Source organism: Coenobita brevimanus, chromosome 40, assembly GCF_032717465.1.
Source record: "Coenobita brevimanus isolate Jiangsu-jjx chromosome 40, ASM3271746v2, whole genome shotgun sequence".
Taxonomy (NCBI): Eukaryota; Metazoa; Arthropoda; class Malacostraca; order Decapoda; family Coenobitidae; genus Coenobita; species Coenobita brevimanus.
This window is the reverse complement of record NC_136993.1, coordinates 51,781,636-51,791,473: the sequence shown is the minus strand read 5'-3', so window position 1 is coordinate 51,791,473 and position 9,838 is coordinate 51,781,636.

Genomic DNA, 9,838 nt, shown 5'->3' with positions numbered 1-9,838 from the left:
ACTCTACTTTTCCCTATATTCACCTTTAGATTCCATTTCTTTCTCACTCGCCCAGTCTCCAAGCCCTGCAGTTCCTCTTCTTTCACATAATAATAACGTTTTCACATAATACAGTATCATTTGCAAACAACAATACTGGAAGTTTCCAAATGCTATGCTTTCTCACTAGGGCCACTCCAACACCCACTGCTCTACCTTATATATATTTTATAATCTCATCCATATACAGATTAAACAACCATGGAGGCATGACACATCCCTGTTTCAGTCCAACATTCAGACAGAAAAATTCACTCACTTCGCTATCTGCGTGTAGTGCGGCCTTAGCACCCTCATACATACTCTTTATGGCATTCAACAACTTTCCATTTTCTCTATAATACTTTCCTCATGCTTTGTCTAACCATTCTGTCACATGCTTTCTTTAAATTCAGTAAGTCTGCATACAACCTCTCTCCCTTCACTTGAAGCTTTTCCACTCAAGACCTGTGAATCAATATCTTATGTACAACACCTTTTCCCTTCCTAAAACCTCCCTCTTCTTTTAGTTCCCCTGTTATTTCCCTAACTCTGTCAGTAAATACGCCACCATATCCTTTGCCAATTACACTGAAAAGTCAAATGTCCTGATGATAACCACTCGTTTAATTTTCCTCTTTTCCTTTGTACAGAAGACTATTTATACCTGACTTCCATTCCGCCGGGACTCTACCTTCCTCTAAGGCCAATTAGCACATCTTCCATATACATTCTAATATGATTTCTCTCCAATATTTCAGCAATTCACCACATACTCCAACAGTTCCTTGGTTTTCCCCAGTTTGACTTTCATCATTACTTCCACTATTTCCATTTTACTGATCTCTTCCTTCCTTCTCAACATCCTCCTTCTCCCAGCCATTCCCCAGCCAACTTATATTCGCATTACTTTCATTCTCTTCTACGGTTAACAGTTCCTTAACCCCTCCATGCCAGGCTGTTTATACCGTTGTCGCCCTCTCAGTATGGACAATTTTCCTAAAGTTGCGTGTTTTCAAACTTTAATATCTTGGAAAGTATGGCAGTCAGGGCAACAAGTTAAAAACCATATTACTCATCAACTCTTATTCTTGAGAATATATCCATCCCCAGGTCTGTAACTGGTTGGGCTGATGAGTAAGGACGTGAAGAATATACGTAATTTTTTGTCACAAAGAAGACTGTAATCGTGCATTTGTGCTTGGCACCGACTTTCGCTTTGCTCTCAATGCGATAACTTCTCCATTATTAGATAAACTAGACACAGTTGCATCCTAGACATTCCCTATCGCACTATAATCTAGTTCTTTCCTAGTATCCTTGGAAGGAGGCTTGGCAGAGGTGGATGAGGCAAGTCACAGAGACGACTGAGGTAAGCTAGCATCGGGTGGTAGGAGGTTATCCCCACCTTTTGGTTATGAGATTAAATGGTGGCCACTTCAAACTGTGGTGCAAAAACACTTGCGGTTATAGCCACCACCCAATTGCCCCAATCCACCAATTTCGTGTTGGATACAGCCGTCACCTGGCACTTACAGGTTAAAGTGTTCTTTCCATATCCCCACTTTTTCACCCTTCTTCATAATCAATCTTTTATTTTTATCTTTCACTCCTCTGCTAAATTCTATCACACTGTCTAACTCTCTTTACCATCTTCCATAACATTTTCTTACATTCCCTCCATCTTACTTTCAAATTCTTTCCAAATTCCACATCCACTCTCTTCTTGCTTTTCCTTACTAATCTTTTCACCTCTCTCTTCTCTACATATAACTCTTCTGGCTCTCAACTTCATCCATGCATCTGCTTCCCATCCACTCACTATATGCTTTCTTCTTTTGTGCCACAACTTCCCTCACCTCTTCATTCCACCATGGTGTTCCTTGCTCCCGCTTTTGTCTTCTCTTCACCCGACACATAACCTTACATGCTGCACAGATTTCTTCGATGAAAATCTTGTACACACCTTCCGCCTCCCCATTCTGCTCCAAGTCAAATTTACCCAGTCGCTCTTCCATATCTTTCTTATATTCTGCCTTTTTTTTTCATCCTCTTGTAACCTTTCTACCCTCCTTGTATGGACCACTTCCTCCTGTCATTCCCTCCTTCTAATCCCCCATAGCATTCGAACCTTGGCTTTCACCTCCACCAAGTGGTGGTTAGAAAGTCCACTCCACCAACCTCTGTATGCTCTTGAATCCATTATATACTTTGTCATTTTGTCATACACACACATATAATCAATCATTGCCTTCCGTTCATTAAGTTCATCATCCACCATTCTCATTACTCACCATGAATAGCCTACATGTGGATCATTTTGTGTCTAAGGAGGGTATTGGCTTTCAGCAACCCCCTCCCTGCAAAAATGTCCGTTGGAGCACTGACATTCTCATCCACTTCCGCAGGCACACCCTACTCACCAACTACTCCATCCTCATTCACATTCCCTACATCTCCAATAAAAAAAACACTCATTCCTCTCAAACTTTTTGATGCACACTTTCACATTTACCCAAAACTCTTATATCACTCCTTTTGCATGATCTTGTATTAGCACACACACACACACACACACACACACACACACACACACACACACACACAAAATCGCCCAAGTTTGTGTTCCCACTTTCTGTTTTACCCACACAATCCTTGAACCAACTGATCCCTACTCTCTTACTGTATACTCTCCTCCATCACTTGCACACAACAATACATGCAGCCTCTTTTGCCATCTCATTCTTACCTACTCCAGTACATAAAACCAACCCGTACTCTCACTCTATCACACTCTCATCTCCCTATTTAGTCTCAGTTAATCCAAATATGTCCACTTTTTCATAATCATGCACCTGGACAATCTCTCTTTCACATCATCATCCGTACCCTTTTCATTTCATGTTGCAATTCATATCAAGTCCTTTGTCCTGTGCTTGGCCGTCACCTGTTGGTCAGTCCTAATCCGAGGTTTCTTCTTTGTATTTATAGTTAGTTGTTTTCTGGGAAGGGAACCCAACTTTCCGTCAACCCACTTGTTGATAAATAGGGAACATGCGTTTATTCGTTATAAGGTTACCACCTAGCATATTAAATGATTTCCTGGTTTACTGAAATATATATTTAAATACATATATATATATATATATATATATATAACTCAACCCCCTGCTATCGCGCCTCATTGGTCACCTCAAATGCACGTGATAGCTGAATACGCGATAGCTGAACTGAACAATCAATGGGAAAATTTCTAGTTGTTTTTTCGGTGGCCACTTTATGCCTGTGATTTCCTGCCAATCTCTCCTCCAACATGAAATAAAGCATTATTGTATTAATAATACCAGTATAATGAAATTATAAACAACATAAAAGGCCATCAAACTTTTATAAGGATTAAGGCTTGGGTGGTTTGATGGGTTCCGAGGCTTGGGAGCTGCTTAATTGCCGCCAGATCTCTTTAGCTGTCTCCATGATTTTTTAGTGTCCACAGCGAAAGGGGCTATCACACGGTACATCGTATCAGGAACGGCCGAGGAAGATTTAAGTGGAACAAAACTTGCACGCTATCACATACGTTCCTCATACTGTTGCCAGAGCCCCATCTCAGTTGTAATCACGTGATTAGTTTATCGACATCGCAGTTTTCTCGGCATAGGAAATATTAACTCTTTATATGGGTTTCAAAATGATTGATATTTATTCTAAAATACCGTATTAATAAGTATTCAGTGTTAGGCTAAATCTCAATGCTGTAGTACGGTATATTCTTTCGAGTCGAATGGGTTTTGTTCACACTGTTTTGCTCGTCGTATCCTCGGCAGGAATCTGTTCAGATGCATTCCAAATACCCGTGGAATCGTCGGCAATTTTACCACTTTACCGTTCCAATTAACCATCGTATCCTCGGCAAACCTCGTATGAAGTGCCGTGTGAATAAGTTTCGCTTAGCTTTTCTTCAAACTTGACGCATGATAGCGGTCTTGGGGTGCGTGATAGCATATACTGTATGGTTGTGCATTTGATGTGTGCGCGATAGCAGATAAACGCGATAGCTCAACACGCGATAGCAGGGTGTTGAATATATATATATATATATATATATATATATATATATATATATATATATATATATATATATATATATATATATGAGTTTTACGCCAGATACCCCTTTCTTGAATAAGGGCTAAGGCGTTGCCCCTGGGTAGAGGACTTTGGTTTGGAGCTTGTAGCATTTTATGACCGGATGCCCTTCCTGATGTCTACCAATGACCCTTGGGTGGATATATATATATATATATATATATATATATATATATATATATATATATATATATATATATATATATATATAATCTTTGTATATCTTCAACTGATTTTTTTTGTTGCCATAACTGACCTCTACACTAACAAGGCATATGGGCTTGATGGGGTCCCGCCTGTTGTTCTCAAGAACTGTGCTTCTGTGCTTACACCCTGCCTAGGTAAACTCGTTTTTTTTTTTTTTTTTTTTTTTTCAACTAGCACCTTTTCTTCATACTGGAAGTTTCCTCTCTTTCAGCCTGTCCCAAAGAAGAGTGATCATTTCCATCTCTAACTGTCACCCAATTGCTTTAACATCCTGTACTTCAAAAGTAGTCGATTCTGTTCTTAACAAAAACAAATTTAAAATTTTTTCCTATCACAACCTTCGTTCTGATCGTGAGCATTGGTTCCACCAGGGACGCTCCACTGGTGATCTTCTCACCTACCTTTCAGACTCTTGGTTACCCTCCTGTCGTGACTTTGGCGAAAGCTTTGGCAATGCATTTGACATCTCAAAGGGTTTCGATCGAATCTGCCATAAGTCGTTATTTTCCAAACTACCATTTTACAGCTTCTATTCTTCTATCTGTACCTTCATCTCTAGCTTCCTTTCTGGTCGTTTTATAGTTGCTGTTGTTGACGGCCATTGTTCTTCACTTAGAGCCATCAATATTGGTGTTCCTAAAGGATGTCCTGTCACGAACTCTCTCTCTTTTATTCATCAATGACCTACTAAGCTGTACATCTAACCGTATCCACTCATACACTGATGACTCCATCCGTCACCTTTCCAATCGCTTCACACAGGATCCACTCAACAGTTGCTTCGACAAACAAGGGATGAGGCCATGGGACATCTAATGTCTTACTTGGCTGAAACCATTGATTGGGGTAAAATTAACCAGGTTGCTTTTAATGCACCAAAAACTCAGTTCTTTGATCTCCCAACCCGACAAAATCTTCCACAGGAGCACCCTCTAATTTTTAACAATATCCAGCTCAATCCTGCATCTCTTAAAACATACTTGGGATATCATTCTCTCCGGATTTACCTTGGAAAGAACATGTTACCTCTACCATAAAATCTGCCTCTAAGAGATTGGGTGTGCTATGCCAACTCCGTACGTTCATTCCCCCTGCACAGATGTGGAATTTACACACGGAATATATTCGCTCCCGTGTAGGGTACAGTTCTTATTTGTGGGGAGGCTCCCCGCACAAAGGTCTTCTCAACAGGGTGGAGTCAAAGCCTTTTCGTCTCAGTAACTCTCCTACTCTCACTGACTCCCGTCAACCTCTGTCTCCTCGCCTCACTGTTGCATCGTTGTCTCTATTCAACAACTACTTCAATGGCCACTGCTCCTCCACTACTTCGGCGGGCACGTATCACCCGTCTAGCAATAAACTCTCATCCAATTTCTGTCCAACTCTCTCTTGCAAGAGTTAACCCCTATTCCCAGTCCTTCATGTATGCAAGAGGTCAGCTCTGGAACTGTCTCCCTCTGTCTGTTTTCCCTACTGACTCCAGTTTCCAGTCTTTCAAACGCAGTGTGTCCAGTTATCTCTAAATGAATTGATCTTGGTTATTGCTCTATGTTATCTTATTTTTGTTTTTTCTTGGACGGACTAATTTATAGGTCCCTGGCCTTTGGTTCCCTTTACTTTGCATAAATAGCCTCTCTCTCTCTCTCTCTCTCTCTCTCTCCACATTTATATATATATATATATATATATATATATATATGTATAACGTTTGTATATTGTTTGTATATGGACACATACCGGTATATATATAATGTTTGTATATTGTTTGTATATGGACATTTACCGGTATATATATATATATATATATATATATATATATATATATATATATATATATATATATATGGAGCCTCTGTGGTAGAGTGTGCATTTTCGTACACTGAAGTACGATTGTTCGCGCCCGCCAGGATGATAAACATTGGCAGCGTTCTTCCGGCCATGTACTGCATTGGCGGACATAAACTGTGCTGTGTCGCATACGTATGCTTGCACCCAGTCAGCTTGCGCAGGCCAATTACACTTGGTTCACAGACTATACACACATCCAAAGCCACTCCAGCACTACAATTACACTTACAATCATATCTCACCTTTCATACAATCTCTACCAGACAGGTAGAGATACATGGGCTGTATCGTCCCCACTTCGGCTGGGATAGGCCGGTCCTGCAGTGGACACTCAAACGGCTGATGAGATGATAAAACATACTTGGGATATATATATATATATATATATATATATATATATATATATATATATATATATATATATATACATAAATATATAGATATACATACATACATGGACAGACAGATATATAGAGAGATCGACAGATAGACAGATATAAATCTCTCTCTCTCTCTCTCTCTCTCTCTCTCTCTAGCCTGATTGTCCACAACAAGTAGTGCACCATATATAACACTCTAGCAGATACCTCTGCAATCATATAGGTAAAGCTTGTAGACTGACAAAAAGACAGTTTGTACTAGGAATTGTTATTCACTTTTTTGTAGTCATATATAAAAAAAAAAACGGTATCGTGACAGCAGCGTTATTTATTTATTTATTTATTTTTTTGTTTAAAGAATTTATATATCGATCAAGAAGTCCTTTACATTTTTCAGATTTATTTATGAAACACGGTTGCTGGTGGTGGGAACGTGTAATACTTGGTGTGTGGATGTTGACGGCACTTGTGCTGACGCGGAGCTACGCTGGCAACCTCATGTCCCTTCTGGCAGTCAGATACATCCCTCAGCCATACCAGACTCTCAGGGACGTGCTCGATGACCCAAGTGTTACTATGATCTGGCATAAGAACTCAGCTAATGAACAGTATCTCAGGGTACTAGTAAAAGTTTAAAACTTCGATTACAATAGATTCAATGTGTTCAGGAATCAAATATCGACATGCTGTTTGGTGCAAGATCCTCAAGGAAAGGGTGGATTTCAAAACACGAGAGTAAGATCTAGCAAACGGCCTAGAGAATGGTGCCTCTGGGAATTATGGGGGATCCAGTGGTACTGCAAAGGGCTATTTTCAAAACACGAAGATCACACTTGGTGCTGGACACATGTTAGTTAGCATCTTAGCTAAACGTTCAGTCACTCATTAACACTGTAACTCAGTCACTCACTAACTGAATGACATTTTCCATTGTAGGTCGGTATTAGGAAGGATCAGACAAAAAGGGTAAAAAATATCAGGATTAGAAATTTTAATGTTGATGCTCCATCCCCCAAGCTTGGAGCCAGGAAATGAGTTAAAACAGAAACAACGAGCAGTGGTCAGCCACTGGTATGAAAATATATTGTTGGAATTTACTTCATAATTACCATTTAATGCAATTTTAATGATGTATTTTCCAGACAGTCAAAGACGGATTGTTCCGTGAAGTGGCTCAAACGGAGGAGGATGGAAGACTGATATTCCGATTTTTTTATGAGTTCTCGAGCAGTCTAAGGCTTGTGAAGAAAGGTGACCATGTTATCATCGATAATGATATAGATTTAACGAATCTAATTACTGAAGATTATTCCCAAAGTGGTAAGTGTTTCACTTATTTAACTACAAGTGTGCCTGTACTATTTGATTTATATAAAAATGGAAAAATGTCAGTGTATCAGATTTTACATTATCTAACTAAGCAACACAATAAATGGCATAAGATATTCGGATAGTAATTAATTTTGGATAAACTGAATAAAATTGTTTCGGTATGTGTGCAACAATTGGACGGTTTTCGATAAATGCAGCCGTATCGTGCATCAAAATTATCTTCGCGTCGTTAGATACAGCTGCCAAAAATGTTTCGTTTGTTTATGCAGATACTGAAATTACGGACCACAAAAATTGATTTCTCCCCAAAAGCAGACAAGTAGAATGCAAAAATTAAGATCCTTTAATTTCGAGAAACTGGCCTCTTACCATCTTACCTTATATCTATTATGACGATTATGTCAATATATAACTTTTAGAATTAAAAAAAAAAAAAAATGGATCCTACTAATAGTCATGAATCATGATTTTCAGAGATTTAGATGCGCATACTAACACTGCATAAAATATGTAATTCAGAATTCTAATCCGACAGAAATGTATTATTCAACGGCTTTCATAGTGCTGTGTACAACTAACCAAATATCCTATGATTATTTTTATTATATACATAGCCTATAATTGTATTAATGATGGTGTTCATTACACATTTTTTAACAATGCTCAGTAATGAACTTAGAAGAAATTGATACATGAAGGTGAGGAATCGTGTCTTCAAAAAAATTTTGTTACTGGAAAATATTGAGAGCAGCGTGAAATTTCAGTGATTATGTTTGATAGTGCAAACATGAAACGTGTGTGAATGTGTGATTTCCATAGATGACAGAAGTTTTGGGTAGAAGGAAACCGCATGCTAACACGCCCTAGATCAAATGTAAGAGATGGCAAAGGTTTATGTATCATGTACTAACTGTCAGGGATGTATGTTATTTTTACAGCTTTACTGACTTGGAATATGGCAGCATAGCAATAGCTTTTCTGATCTGGATTATGGCAACCAAGCCTCAGGTCGTCTTATGCTCCAAGACACTAAGGGTCCCAGCAAAATACTTGGTCTGGCTTTTAATCATTCAATAGAGTTAACAAGCTCGTGGGCCCTTTGGGCCCTCTCGTACTTGCTCATGCAGAGGGCTCTCGTGCTGTGCGCTCGCTTTCTCGTGCTTTGCACTCGTTTCCTCGTGCTTCGTGCGCGCCTTGCGATCATTTCAGGTAATCCGGATCACGTTTATGTGCTGTTCTAGTTTAATGTTGTCACTATCAGCCGTCAAGGTGACATCAAAGGGCCCATGATGGTCCGTTTATGTGTTGTTCTAGTCTAACGTTGTCACTTGGATTTTTTGCAGCTAACCAATTGATCATCTTATTTGCAGCTTCAGGAACGGAACCCAAGTTGTCCGCACGCAAGTCCGAGATATTAACCATTCGGCCATGGAAACCGACCGGGCGCCGGGAGCGGCGTTTTTTTGTAAAAAATTAATCGCTCTTTAAATATAGTAAAAGTTTTTCAATCGTGATGAGACCGAGTTTTTTCACATCAGCAAATTTTTTTGCGATTTTTGTGCCAATTTTGGTGTAATTTGAATGTGTAGTTTCGGCTGCCCAAAATACACACACACACACACACACACACACGGCTACTGCAATAGTATGTTAGAAGTACAAGAGTATATTTCATCAACCTGTCTTCCATACTGGTGGAAGAGTTGCCAGAGAGTGGTGTATTTTTTCAAAATTTTAATGACAAGTTTTTTTTAACCCTCAGCTTCTTTTTCTTGGAGTTGATCAATAAGTGTTTGTACTACAACGTTGGCTGGAGGCAGACTTCCTTTCTGATGAGAGCTCTCCATCATGTTCGATTCCTAGTGTACAGCCACTGTATCACCATTCCTTTAGTGTGAATCTCTTAT